At 39.4% G+C, this 15,858-nt stretch overlaps 1 pseudogene; it reads left to right on the forward strand.

Annotated features, from left to right (window-relative positions):
- Window positions 1-3,531: 3,531 nt before the first annotated feature.
- On the forward strand, window positions 3,532-4,332 carry LOC135534642 (olfactory receptor 51E2-like; annotated as a pseudogene).
- The last annotated feature ends 11,526 nt before the right edge of the window (window positions 4,333-15,858 follow it).

Here is a 15,858-nt window from a genome sequence, read left to right on the forward strand (position 1 = left end):
TGGTCTCCCTACTCTCTCATCACATTAAGTTAGGGATGGTCTCCCTTACTCTTCTCATCATGTTGGGTTAGGGATGGTCTCCCTACATCATGTTGGGTTAGGATGGTCTCCCTACATCATGTTGGGTTATGGATGGTCCTCCCTACTCTCTCATCACATTGGGTTAGGGATGGTCTCCTACATCATGTTGGGTTAGGGATGGTCTCCTACATCATGTTGGGTTATGGATGGTCTCCTACTCTCTCATCACATTAAGTTAGGATGGTCTCCTACATCATGTTGGGTTATGGATGGTCTCCTACTCTCTCATCACATTAAGTTAGGGATGGTCTCCTCCACGTCATGTTGGGTTAGGGATGGTCTCCTACTCTCTCATCATGTTGGGTTAGGGATGGTCTCCTACATCATGTTGGGTTAGGGATGGTCTCCCCTACATCATGTTGGGTTAGGGATGGTTTCCCTACATCATGTTGGGTTAGGGATGGTCTCCCTACATCATGTTGGGTTAGGGATGGTCTCCCCTACATCATGTTGGGTTACGGATGGTCTCCCTACTCTCTCATCATGTTGGGTTAGGGATGGTCTCCTACTCTCTCATCACATTGGGTTAGGGATGGTCTCCTACATCATGTTGGGTTAGGGATGGTCTCCCACATCATGTTGGGTTAGGGATGGTCTCCCACATCATGTTGGGTTAGGATGGTCTCCCCTACATCATGTTGGTTAGAATGGATGGTCTCCTATATCATGGTGGGTTAGGATGGTCTCCTCTTCTCATCATGTTGGGTTAGGGGATGGCCCCCACATCATGTTAGGTTAGGGATGGTCTCCTACATCATGTTGGGTTATGGATGGTCTCCTACTCATCACATTGGGTTAGGGATGGTCTCCCCTACTTCTCATCATGTTAAGTTAGGATGGTCTCCCCTATATCATGTTGGGTAATGGATGGTCTCCTACTCTCTCATCACATTGGGTTAGGGATGGTCTCCCTACTCTCTCATCACATTGCTAGGGATGGTCTCCTACATCATGTTGGGTTAGGGATGGTCTCCCTACATCATGTTGGGTTAGGGATGGTCTCCCTACTCTCTCATCATGTTGGGTTATGGATGGTCTCCCTACTCTCTCATCATGTTGGGTTAGTGATGGTCTCCTACTCTCTCATCACATTGGGTTAGTGTCAGGAAAGCTAGGGATGGTCTCCTTCTGTCTCCTAATACAAACTGGTGAGTCAGGTTTAGGTTGCAAAGATACCAGTAATTTACCAAAGTTACCTGAATATTCAGTGATAACAGAAATGCTATTGCAATCTATGGTAATCTATTCTAATTTGTACTTGAATATATATTTTTTAAATAATTCATTTATAGTATTTGTTTTTCATAGCTGTGTCCATATGTCGTCCATCATGTGGTTCAAGAGAAGATAGCCTTTTTAAAGACCTCATCCAGGCCTGTCTGTTTGACTCCAAGTACCTTGGGGAGGGCCCTGACCTTAAAGACCTCATCCAGGCCTGTCTGTTTGACTCCAAGTACCTTGGGGAGGGCCCTGACCTTAAAGACCTCATCCAGGCCTGTCTGTTTGACTCCAAGCAACTTGGGGAGGGCCCTGACCTTAAATATCTCGTCCAGGCCTGTCTGTTTGACTCCAAGCACCTTGGGCAGGGCCCTGACCTTAAAGATCTCATCCAGGCCTGTCTGTTTGACACCAAGTACCTTGCATGCTGTGGTGATAATCCTTCTCACCATATTTATCTGGCTGATGGTGTCATTGCCAAACCAACAAACAATACAAAAAGTGAAAATACTCTCACTGAAAGATTTGTAAAACAGAGTCAGTATAGTTCAGTCGACATTAAAAGATCCCAGCTTTTGAGAAAGTAACAGTCTCTGTTGACTCTTTTATGTAGATCAGGTCTGTACATGTACTCCACTGAAGCTTATTGTCCAAGAGGGTATGTTTAAATGGCTAAATAATTCATCCGTGCGACAGGAGTAATTGCTACAGTGATTCCTGAAATACAGAGCCTTTTGATGGATGTTTTGTTTAACCTGAAAGTATAGCTACTTTGTTTGCTAGTTCAGCTGGTTAGCTAACTCTGTCTCATTGACCACCAAAACGTTGTTAACGCTGGCTAGCTAGCCAGCCACTTAATATACTGTTACTTGTTTTAGCTAGCTATGTTAGCAACGTTATGAATACAACTCCCATCTGCTGTCGACATCAGGATACGATTTGAGAGCATTGGTTAGCCCCCAAAAGTGCTTGTAACTTTCTTTGACTGCATGATGACAGTGGATTCAGAGCCATTCAGTGGTTAGCTACACTACACACATAATTTTTTACCAGGTTCCCGTGAAGCAATTGGACGGTCTAGCACAACATACGCAAGAGAGTTTCCTGCTTAGCAAGGGATCATCTATGTTTTATTTCATTGTGTATTAGAAACACAGTTTGAAATCATTGTGAGGGATTTTGCCAGTGGTTGAGAATGGGGATATATATGGGCTATATCCGGGATAATCTTGTCTGAGGTTACTACAGTAACCAATGGGAATGAGGCTTAGTGAAAGGTCAACATTGCATCTCTTCACATTTAAAAAATAAATAATTGCTACCAGTTTGACAACAAAACATGGATAACAAACAGCATGTACACGGTAATAAAGTGTAAAAGATGCTTCATGCTGAAACCTCTCATATTAAACACCAATGGTATTCACTAAGTAGATGGTTTATATATTTTTTACACAGCTTTTGGTATTCTATTTTTCCATATATCTTCCCATGTTCAAGGCCACGCAGAGGACCAGAGATCATTAGACACCTGTGGTAATCTGACATACCCAAAAAGACCACTACATGTCATTTTATTTAAAAAAAAATAAAAATATGAACGTTGAAAGTTACCTAAATTCTGGTAGTTTACTGGTAAACGTAGAAATGTTTTTCTAGTAATCCCTTCTGTAACCCAGGTTACGTCATCCTGCTCAAAGAACCATGATAAAGATTTTTTATTTTTTTATTTAACCTTTATTTAACCAGGTAGGCAAGTTGAGAACAAGTTCTCATTTACAACTGCGACCTGGCCAAGATAAAGCATAGCGGTTCGACACAATACAACAACACAGAGTTACACATGGAGTAAAACAAAACATACAGTCAATAAATACAGTAGAAAAAAAGAAAGATCACGACTAAGTGGTGGAGTCAGAGAGAGGTTAAGGGACAATAACAACATTAATAATCAAAAACAGTGCAGTCATAAAGTACATAAAGCTCAATATAAGAAGGGGAGGTTGAGTATCTTGTCTCAAGGGATGTCTGGTTTGGAGTATAAAGTCTCATGTGGGTCAATTTATTGGACCACACAGAGTTCCACTCCACAAACCAACGACGAATTACACTCTACAGACCAATGATCAAACAGCGAGGGGGGCGGAAACCAGAACAACAGCAAGTGGGTTTATTATGACATTTGTGTACCATTCGTATATCAGAGGATTGAAAATACTGTGTCAATGAAAACATTGACATTTTACCTTGTGTTTTTTTGTTTTTCATCTCAATTCGTTGGCAATACTCAAAGTGTAATGATCGAAGAATTCCAGGGATTCAATTTTTCACACAACGGGTTCATCTTTGTGGGATTCCCAGCGATCTACGAGTACAGACGACTACTTTCCTTACCGTTTTTCACCACCTACATTTTAGTCTTGGTGGGAAATTCTTTGTTGATCTACGTGATTAGAATTATGGAGAGTCTCCACAGCCCCATGTATATATTAATATGTGGTTTGGCGGTGGACATAGTGGTGGCTACAGTCATTATCCCCAACATGCTGCTCAGCTTTCTGTTTGACTGGAATGACATCTCATTGGCCAGCTTTTGACTCAGATGTTTTTCACTCACTTCCTGTCATCAGTAGAGTCGACTATTCTCCTGGCCATGGCGCTGGACCGCTATGTGGCTATCTGCTACCCTTTGCACTACGCTCGTATCCTCAACTCCGCCATGTTTCTCAGACTGTTGCTGTTCACTGTTATAAGGAGTGGTTCTATCATGTTTGTACTAGTTGCGCTGGCTTGCTGTCTTCTGTGGTTCCAATGTCATCAACCACTGCTACTGTGACCACATGGCCCTGGTTAGTCTAGAAGATGTGGTAACACGGACAAGAATAATGCGATAGGATTGGCCGTGATTATCTGTTTTGTGGGAATTGATATTTGCGTCATTATTTTCTCCTACATGAAGATTCTGAACGTTGTGTTATGTAGAGCAGCAGGAGGACAGATGGAAAGCGTTCCACACGTGTGGCACTCACCTAATGGTGATAATGTGTTTTTATTTGATTGGCACGGTTACTTTTCTGTCACGGAATCTGAATATTCAAATTCCAACTGACATCAATACTTTTCTAGGAGTGATGTATATTGTTCTACCAGCGAGTGTCAATCCAATAATCTATGGAGTCCGGACAAAGGAAATACGAAAACATATTTTGAAAATGTTCAACACAAGAGTAAACAACGAATTGACTGTTCAGGTTGCTATTGTAGAAATGTGATTAGTTTCAAAAAGCTACTTTAGACAAGGCTAGGGGTTAGAATTGTTTACATCAGAAATTATTCATACCCTGTGACTTATTTCCACACTTTGGAAGTTAAAACATGTATTAAAATTAGATTTTGTGTCAATGATCTACACACAATACACCATAATGTAAAAGTGGATTTATGTTCTTAGACATTTGTACAAATTTTTTTTTTAAATGAAAATCTAAAATATCTTGAGTCAATAAAGTGAAAATTATATATTCACCAATTTTTCACATTTGTGGTTTTTTTTTCATCAGAAATAATTGCTTATCAATACCTTCATGTGTAAAATATTGCTGTTCTCAGATTTTTAATCAAGTTTTTTTTTTAAGTGTATGAAAGTGTTTTATTTTTAGATGCTAAAACACTATACACTGAGTGTACAAAACATTAAGAACACCTTCCTAATATGTCATTGCCCTCAGAACAGCCTCAATTAGTCAGGGCGTGGACTCTACGGTGGGATGTTGGCCCATGTTGACTCCACTGCTTCCCACAGTTGTGTCAAGTTGGCTTTGGGTGGTGGACCGTTCTTGATACAACACGGGAAACTGTTGAGTGTGGAAAAACCCAGTAGCGTTGCAGTTCTTGACACAAACCGGTGCGCGTCAATAAGGGAATCATAGCTTTCACCTGATCAATCTATGTCAAGGAAAGAGCAGGTGTTTTTAATGTTTTGTGAACACAGTGTTAGGAATGTTTTGCTGGATATGTGGTTGTCCCACCGAGCTATCTGAATATACTAACTACTGTGATAGGTGGTTGTCTCACCGAGCTATCTGAATATATATACTAACTACTGTGATAGGTGGTTGTCTCACCGAGCTATCTGAATATACTAACTACTGTGATATGTGGTTGTCCCACCGAGCTATCTGAATATACTAACTACTGAGATATGTGGTTGTCCATCCTCGCTATCTGAATATACTAACTACTGTGATAGGTGGTTGTCTCACCGAGCTATCTGAATATATATACTAACTACTGTGATAGGTGGTTGTCCCACCGAGCTATCTGAATATACTAACTACTGTGATATGTGGTTGTCCCTCCTCGCTATCTGAATATACGAACTACTGTAATGTGGTTGTCTCACCTAGCTATCTGAAGATGAATTCACTAACTGTAAGTCGCTCTGGATAAGACCGTCTGCTAAATTACTAAAATGTTAAATGGAAATGTTTTACTGTTCTATTTCATCATTATTATTTTTTAAACATTTCAATATTGATGTCACAAATATATAATTTGTACTTTTCCTTATTAAACATGTAGTTATTTGTTACATTTTCCTGTGTAAAACCTAGCAGTACTACTGATTTCTCTGAGAGTGAGGAGGATATTTAGCAAATGAAACCATCATGTCTGTTATTGAACAAGTGTCTGTTATTGAACAACATCATCTTATGATAATTTCTTTAAACAATAAAATCAAATTCACCAACGTTTCTGAAAATTGATATATATGGTGTTTTGGAATGAAACTCTTGCAGAATTCAACACCTTTTGTTATGGCAAGCCTAAATATGGTTCAGGGGTATAGATTTGCTTAACAAGTCACATAAGTTTCATGGACTCACCTCTTGACTGCAGTAATAGTGTTTAACAAGATTTTTTTTTAAATGACTACCTCGCCTCTGTACCCCCACACATACAATTATCTGTAAGGTCCCTCAGTCGAGCAGTGAATTTCAAACACAGATTCAACCACAAATACGTCCAAAGCCTCTCAAAGAAGGGCATATAAGAAGGGCAATATATATAAAGCAATATTTAAAAAAGCAGACATTGAACATCCCTTTGAGCATGGTGATGTTATTAATTACACTCTGGATGGTGGATCAATACACCCCAGTCACTATAAAGATACAGACGTCCTTCCTAACTCAGTTGCTGGAGAGGAAGGAAACTGCTCAGGGATTTCACCATGAGGCCAATGATAATGGGTAAATATTGTACAATCCAGGTGTGGAAAGCTCTTAGAGACTTACCCAGAATCCCAGCTGTAATCGCTAGAGACTTACCCAGAATCACAGCTGTAATCGCTTTAGAGACTTACCCAGAATCACAGCTGTAATCGCCTTTAGAGACTTACCCAGAATCACAGCTGTAATCGCTCTTAGAGACTTACCCAGAATCACAGCTGTAATCGCTCTTAGAGACTTACCCAGAATCCCAGCTGTAATCGCTCTTAGAGACTTACCCAGAATCACAGCTGTAATCGCTCTTAGAGACTTACCCAGAATCACAGCTGTAATCGCTCTTAGAAACTTACCCAGAATTCCAGCTGTAATCGCTCTTAGAGACTTACCCAGAAAGAATCACAGCTGTAATCACTCTTAGAGACTTACCCAGAATCCCAGCTGTAATCGCTCTTAGAGACTTACCCAGAATCACAGCTGTAATCGCTCTTAGAGACTTACCCAGAATCACAGCTGTAATCGCTCTTAGAGACTTACCCAGAATCACAGCTGTAATCGCTCTTAGACTTACCCAGAATCACAGCTGTAATCGCTCTTAGAAACTTACCCAGAATCCCAGCTGTAATCGCTCTTAGAGACTTATCCAGAATCACAGCTGTAATCGCTCTTAGAGACTTACCCAGAATCCCAGCTGTAATCGCTCTTAGAGACTTACCCAGAATCCCAGCTGTAATCGCTCTTAGAGACTTACCCAGAATCAAAGCTGTAATCGCTCTTAGAGACTTACCCAGAATCCCAGCTGTAATCGCTCTTAGAGACTTACCCAGAATCACAGCTGTAATCGCTGCCAAAGGTGATTCTAACATGTATTAACTCCAGTGGTTGAATACTTATCTAATCAAGATGTATCAGTGTTTGTTTTCCATACATTTTTTATTTTGTAATTTTTTTTTATTCCACTTTGACATTTACAGAGTAAATCGTTGACAAAAAAAATGATAATAAAATTCATTTCAAGCACAAAATAGGAAAAAACCTTCTGAAGGTACTGTAAGTACCTTGACATGATATTACTGTATGAAAACGACACAATTATACCTAATATAACAAAAAATCAACTAATCATCTCCTTTGCGTTTGGCTTGTGTTTTGTCAGTTATTCCATGGTCACCTTCCCCATACTTATTGAATATGTTCCTAATTAAACAGTCCCACTGAGAGATAAGACAACAACAATATATAATACAACGTGTGTTTACTGCATTAAAACTATATGTGCACTTGGAATAACAAGAGTGTCCCTTTACCAGGATCTCCTAAAAGGGGCCGAAGCTAATTACAACAGACTGAAGCTGGCCATAACTGGCCACCAATGGTAGGTTATTAGCAGATGGGGGTTTACTGGTTACAGAGGGGACTGAAGCTGGCCATAACTGGCCACCAATGGTAGGTTATTAGCAGTTTGGGGATTACTGGTTACAGAGGGGACTGAAGCTGGCCATAACTGGCCACCAATGGTAGGTTGTTAGCAGTTTGGGGATTACTGGTTACAGAGGGGACTGAAGCTGGCCATAACTGGCCACCAATGGTAGGTTGTTAGCAGTTTGGGGATTACTGGTTACAGAGGGGACTGAAGCTGGCCATAACTGGCCACCAATGGTAGGTTATTAGCAGTTTGGGGATTACTGGTTACAGAGGGGACTGAAGCTGGCCATAACTGGCCACCAATGGTAGGTTGTTAGCAGTTTGGGGATTACTGGTTACAGAGGGGACTGAAGCTGGCCATAACTGGCCACCAATGGTAGGTTATTAGCAGTTTGGGGATTACTGGTTACAGAGGGGGACTGAAGCTGGCCATAACTGGCCACCAATGGTAGGTTGTTAGCAGTTTGGGGATTACTGGTTACAGAGGGGGAAGCTGGCCATAACTGGCCACCAATGGTAGGTTATTAGCAGTTTGGGGATTACTGGTTACAGAGGGGGACTGAAGCTGGCCATAACTGGCCACCAATGGTAGGTTGTTAGCAGTTTGGGGATTACTGGTTACAGAGGGGACTGAAGCTGGCCATAACTGGCCACCAATGGTAGGTTGTTAGCAGTTTGGGGATTACTGGTTACAGAGGGGACTGAAGCTGGCCATAACTGGCCACCAATGGTAGGTTGTTAGCAGTTTGGGGATTACTGGTTACAGAGGGGACTGAACCTGGCCATAAGGCCACAATGTAATTAACAGTTTGGGGGATTACTGGTTACAGGATTGAACCTATTTTACAGACTGTGCAAGCTAATCTTACCATAATTAACGCCAGGAGAATTTTCTGACCTACTGACCTTAGGAAAAACTCTGAACCCTCGTTATAGTCTGCTAATTAGGGACCCCAGTTTTCCTGGTCAGGAAAACTCTGAACCCTCGTTATAGCCTGCTAATTAGGACCCCAGTTTTCCCTGGTCAGAAAAACTAACCCCAAGATAGCCTGACCCCAGTTTTCCCTGGTCAGGAAAACTCGAACCCTCACATAGCCTGCTAATTAGGACCCCAGTTTTCCCTGGTCAGGAAAACTCGAACCTCGTTATGGCCTACTAATTAGGACCCCAGTTTTCCTGGTCAGGAAAAAAAAAACTCGTTATGGCTAATTAGGACCCCAGTTTTCCCTGGTCAGGGAAAACTCGAACCCTCGTTATAGCCTGCTAATTAGGACCCCAGTTTTCCCTGGTCAGGAAAACTCGAACCCTCGTTATGGCCTGCTAATTAGGATCCCAGTTTTCCCTGGTCAGGTTACATGGTCAGGAAAAAAGACGTAATGTCTGGAAATGTTTTCAATGTCTGAAATCGTAAATCGTTGAAGCGTAGACCCCCCTCCCCCTAAAAGTTGACTTGTAAAAATAAAAAACAGAACTATGAGGTATACCAGGTAGTGACAAATATTAATTTATTACAAGTAAGGTTGAACATACAGGTTTCGTCCGTCCCAACCTCACGAAAATTTAGTACAATTTATGATACGGTACTAATAATACACATTTCAAAGTGGTTTTGATACCTAACCCCTAACCCCTAACCCTTAGCCCCTAACCCCTAGCCCCTTAGCCCCTAACCCCTTAGCCCCTAGCCCCTAACCCCTAGCCCCTAGCCCCTAGCCCCGAGCCCTAGCCCCGAGCCCCTAGACCCTAACCCCTAGACCCTAGCCCCTAGCCCCTAACCCTAGCCCCCTAACCCCTAGCCCCCTAACCCTTAGCCCCGAGCCCCTAACCCTTAGCCCCTAGCCCCTAGCCCCTAACCCTTAGCCCCTAACCCTTAGCCCCTAACCCTAGCCCCTAACCCCTAACCCTTAGCCCCTAACCCTTAGCCCCTAGCCCCTAACCCTTAGCCCCTAACCCTTAGCCCCTAACCCCTAACCCTTAGCCCCTAACCCTTAGCCCTAACCCCTAACCCTTAGCCCCTAACCATTAGCCCCTAGCCCCAACCCTTAGCCCCTAACCCTAGCCCCTAACCCCTAGCCCCTAGCCCCTAACCCTTAGCCCCAACCCCTAACCCCTAGCCCCTAACCCTTAGCCCCTAACCCTTAGCCCCTAGCCCCTAACCCTTAGCCCCTAACCCTAGCCCCTAACCCCTAGCCCCCTAACCCTAACCCTTAGCCCTAACCCTTAGCCCCTAGCCCCTAGCCCCTAACCCTTAGCCCCTAACCCTTAGCCCTAACCCCTAGCCCCTAACCCCTTAGCCCCTAACCCCTAACCCTTAGCTCCTAACCCTTAGCCCCTAACCCTTAGCCCCTAACCCCTAGCCCCAACCCCTTAGCCCCCAACCCTTAACCCCCTAGCCCCTAACCCTTTAACCCCTAGCCCCTAACCCTTAGCCCCTAACCCTTAGCTTTAACCCTAGCCCCCTAACCCCTAAACCCTTAGCCCCTAACCCTAGCCCCTAGCCCCTAAACCCCCCCAACCCTTAGCCCCAAGCCCCTAGTCCCCTAACCCTTAGCCCCTAACCCTTAGCCCTAGCCCCTAAAGCCCCTAACCCTTAGCCCCTAACCCTTAGCCCCTAGCCCCCAGCCCCTAACCCTAGCCCCCAACCCTTAGCCCTAACCCCTAACCCCTAGCCCCTAACCCTTAGCCCTAACCCCTAGCCCCTAACCCTTAGCTCCCTAACCCTTAGCCCCTAGCAACCCCTAGCCCCTAGCCCCTAACCCTAGCCCCCAACCCCAGCTAACCCTAACCCCTAGCCCCTAGCCCCGAGCTCCTAACCCAACCCTAGCCCCTAACCCTTAGCCCCTAGCCCCTAACCCCTAGCCCCTAACCCTTAGCCCCTAACCCTTAGCCCCTAGCCCCGAGCTCCCTAACCCTAGCCCCTAGCCCCTAACCCCTAGCCCCCTAACCCTTAGCCCCTAACCCTTAGCCCCTAACCCCTAGCCCCTAACCCTTAGCCCCTAACCCCTAGCAGTAATAATAGCATTATTATTATAATACATTAACCCCTAGCCCCTAACCCCTAGCCCCTAACCCCTTAGCCCCTAGCCCCCTAACCCTTAGCCCCTAGCCCCTAACCCCTAGCCCCTTAGTATTATAATACATTAACCCCTAGCCCCCCACAGTAACATTAACCTAGCCCCCCTAGCCCCCTAACCCCATACAAATTAAATAAATACATTTCTCTGAGGGCACAATTAAAACTTCCTGTGATTTAAATTAACCCCCACAGTTTATAATACATTATTATTGGAAAAGACATTAAACCATCATGTATTGAATACATTAACCCCTACAGTTGGCAATACATAATGTATTATATTACATTAACCCCCCTAACCCCTACAGTATTATTTACATTAATACATTAACCCCTAACATTAAATCCCTACAGTATTATAATACATTAACCCCTAATTCAGTATTATATTACATTAAATACATTAACCCTACAGTATTATATTACATTAACCCCTACAGTATTATATTACATTAACCCCAGTATTATATTACATTAACCCCTACAGTATTATAATACATTAACCCCTACAGTATTATATTACATTAACCCTAACACAGTATTATAATACATTAACCCCTAACCCCTACAGTATTATAACATTAACATTAACCCCTACAGTATTATAATACATTAACCCCTACAGTATTATAATACATTAAATCCCCCATGGTATTATAATACATTAACCCCTAACCCCCTACAGTATTATATTACATTAACCCCTACATTATTATAATACATTAACCCCTAACAGTATTATAATACATTAACCCCTAACCCCTACAGTATTATAATACATTAACCCCTACAGTATTATATTACATTAATCCCCTGTATTATAATACATTAACCCCTTAACCCCCTACAGTATTATAATACATTAAACTCTTACAGTATTATATTACATTAACCCCTACATTATTATAATACATTAACCCCTACAGTATTATAATACATTAACTCCTAACCCCTACAGTATTATAATACATTAACCCCTACAGTATTATAATACATTAACCCCTACAGTATTATATTACATTAACCCCCACAGTATTATAATACATTAACCCCTACAGTATTATAATACATTAACCCCTAACCCCTACAGTATTATATTACATTAACCTCTACAGTATTATATTACATTAACCCCTTACAGTATTATATTACATTAACCCCTATCCCCTACAGTATTATAATACATTAACCCCTACAGTATTATAATACATTAACCCTTAACCCTACAGTATTATAATACATTAACCCCAACCCCTACAGTATTATAATACATTAACCCCAACCCCCTACAGTATTATATTACATAAACCCTTACATTATTATAATACATTAACCCCTACAGTATTATAATACATTAACCCTACAAAGTATTATATTACATTAACCCCTAACTCCTACAGTATTATAATACATTAACCCCTACAGTATTATAATACATTAACCCCTAACCCCTACAGTATTATAATACATTAACCCCTACAGTATTATAATACATTAACCCTTAACCCCTACAGTATTATAATACATTAACCCCTACAGTATTATAATACATTAACCCCTAACCCCTACAGTATTATATTACATTAACCCCTACAGTATTATATTACCCCCTACAGTATTATAATACATTAACCCTAACCCCTACAGTATTATAATACATTAACCCCTACAGTATTATAATACATTAACCCTTACAGTATTATATTACATTAACCCCTAACACAGTATTATAATACATTAACCCCAACCCTACAGTATTATATTACATTAACCCCAACCCTACAGTATTATATTACATTAACCCCTACAGTATATTACATTAACCCCTACAGTATTATATTACCCTACAGTATTATAATACATTAACCCCTACAGTATTATATTACATTAACCCCCCAACCCCTAACCCCTACAGTATTATATTACATTAACCCCTACAGTATTATAATACATTAACCCTAACATTAACCCCTACAGTATTATATTACATTAACCCCTACAGTATTATATTACATTAACTCCCAGTATTATAATACATTAACCCCAACCCCAACCCCTAACCCCTACAGTATTATATTACATTAACCCTAACCCTACAGTATTATATTACATTAACCCCTAACCCCCTACATTATTATATTACATTAACCCCCCAGTATTATAATACATTAACCCTACATATTATAATACATTAACCCTACAGTATTATAATACATTAACCCCTACAGTATTATATTACATTAACCCCTACAGTATTATAATACATTAACCCCTAACCCCTACACAGTATTATAATACATTAACCCCTACAGTATTATAATACATTAACCCCTACAGTATTATATTACATTAACCCCTACAGTATTATATTACATTAACCTCTACAGTATTATATTACCCCTACATTATTATAACATGTATATATAATACATTAACCCCTACAGTATTATATTACATTAACCCCTACAGTATTATATTTAACCCCTGTTGTATTATATTACATTAACCCTTACAGTATTATATTACATTAATCCTCAAGGCATTATACTATTAACCCCCTACAGTATTATATACATTAACCCCTAACATTAACCCCTACAGTATTATATTACATTAACCCCTACAGTATTATAATACATTAACCCCTACAGTATTATAATACATTAACCCCTACAGTATTATATTATGCTCCCTGCATTAATAATACATTAACCCCCAACCCCCTATTATATTACATTAACCCCTGTATTATAATACATTAACCCCTACAGTATTATAATATTAACCCTACAGTATTATAATACATTAACCCCTACAGTATTATATTACATTAACCCCTAACCCCTACAGTATTATATTACATTAACCCCTACATTATTATAATACATTAACCCCAGTATTATATTACATTAACCCCTACAGGTATTATAATACATTAACCCCTAGAGTATTATAATACATTAACCCTACAGTATTATATTACATTAACTCCCTAACCCCTACAGTATTATATTACATTAACCCCTACAGTATTATAATACCCCTACAGTATTATAATACATTAAACCCCAAGGTATTATATTACATTAACCCCTACAGTATTATAATACATTAACCCCTACAGTATTATATTACATTAACCCCCATTATTATAATAATATTAACCCTAATCCCTACAGTTTATATTACATTAACCCCTACATTATTATAAATAAGTATTATATATTACATTAACCCCTAACCCTACATTTATAATACATTAACATTAACCCTACAGTATTATATTACATTAACCCCTACAGTATTATAATACATTAACCTACATTATTATATTACATTAACCCCTACAGTATTATATTGCATTAACCCCTAACCCCTACAGTATTATATTACATTAACCCCTAAATCCCTGTATTATATTACATTAGCCCCTGCTATTATATTACATTAACCCCCAGTATTATATTACTAACCCCTACAGTATTATAATACATTAACCCCTAACCCCTATTATAATACATTATTATTATATTACATTAACCCCTACAGTATTATAATACATTAACCCCTACAGTATTATATTACATTAACCCCTAACTACATTATTATAATACATTAACCCCTAACTCCCCAGTATTATATTACATTAACCCCTACAGTATTATATTACATTAACCCCTACAGTATTATAATACATTAACCCTAACCCCTACAGTATTATAATACATTAACCATTAACCTACAGTATTATATTACATTAACCCCAGTATTATAATACATTAACCCCTACAGTATTATAATACATTAACCCCTACAGTATTATATTACATTAACCCCTACAGTATTATAATACATTAACCCCTAAAAAACCCTACAGTATTATATTACATTAACCCCTACAGTATTATAATACATTAACCCCTACAGTATTATATTACATTAACCCCTACAGTATTATATTACATTAACCTCAACCCCTACAGTATTATATTACATTAACCCCTGCAGTATTATAATATGAACCCCTACAGTATTATAATAATATTAAATCTCTACAGTATTATATTACATTAACTCCTGTTGTATTATATATTACATTAACCCCTACAGTATTATATTACATTAACCCCTAACCCCTACAGTATTATATTACATTAACCCTGTACATTATAATACATGAACCCCTACAGTATTATAATACATTAACCCCTACAGCTATATTACATTAACCCCTACAGTATTATATTACATTAGCCCTACAGTATTATATTAAATTAACTACTGTATTATAATACATTAACCCCTACAGTATTATATTACATTAACCCCTAACACATATTATAATACATTAACCCCTAACCCCTAGTATTATATTACATTAACCCCCAGTACATTAACCCCTGTATTATAATACATTAACCCTATTATAATATGGCTAACTCAACCCCTAAGTATTATATTACATTAACCCTACATTATTATATTACATTAACCCCTACAATACTATAATACATTAACCTACAGTATTATAATACATTAACCCCCCCTACAGTATTATATTACATTAACCCCTACATTATTATATTACATTAACTTCTACAGTACTATAATACATTAACCCTACAGTATTATATTACATTAACCCTAACCCCTACAGTATTATATTACATTAACCCTACATTATTATATTACATTAACCCCTAACCCCCTACAGTATTATATTACATTAACCCTACAGTATTATAATACATTAACCCCTACAGTATTATATTACATTAACCCCTAACCCCTACAGTATTATATTACATTAACCCTACATTAACCCCTACA

This window comes from Oncorhynchus masou, unplaced genomic scaffold (assembly GCF_036934945.1).
Source record: "Oncorhynchus masou masou isolate Uvic2021 unplaced genomic scaffold, UVic_Omas_1.1 unplaced_scaffold_3727, whole genome shotgun sequence".
In the NCBI taxonomy this organism is placed as follows: domain Eukaryota; kingdom Metazoa; phylum Chordata; class Actinopteri; order Salmoniformes; family Salmonidae; genus Oncorhynchus; species Oncorhynchus masou.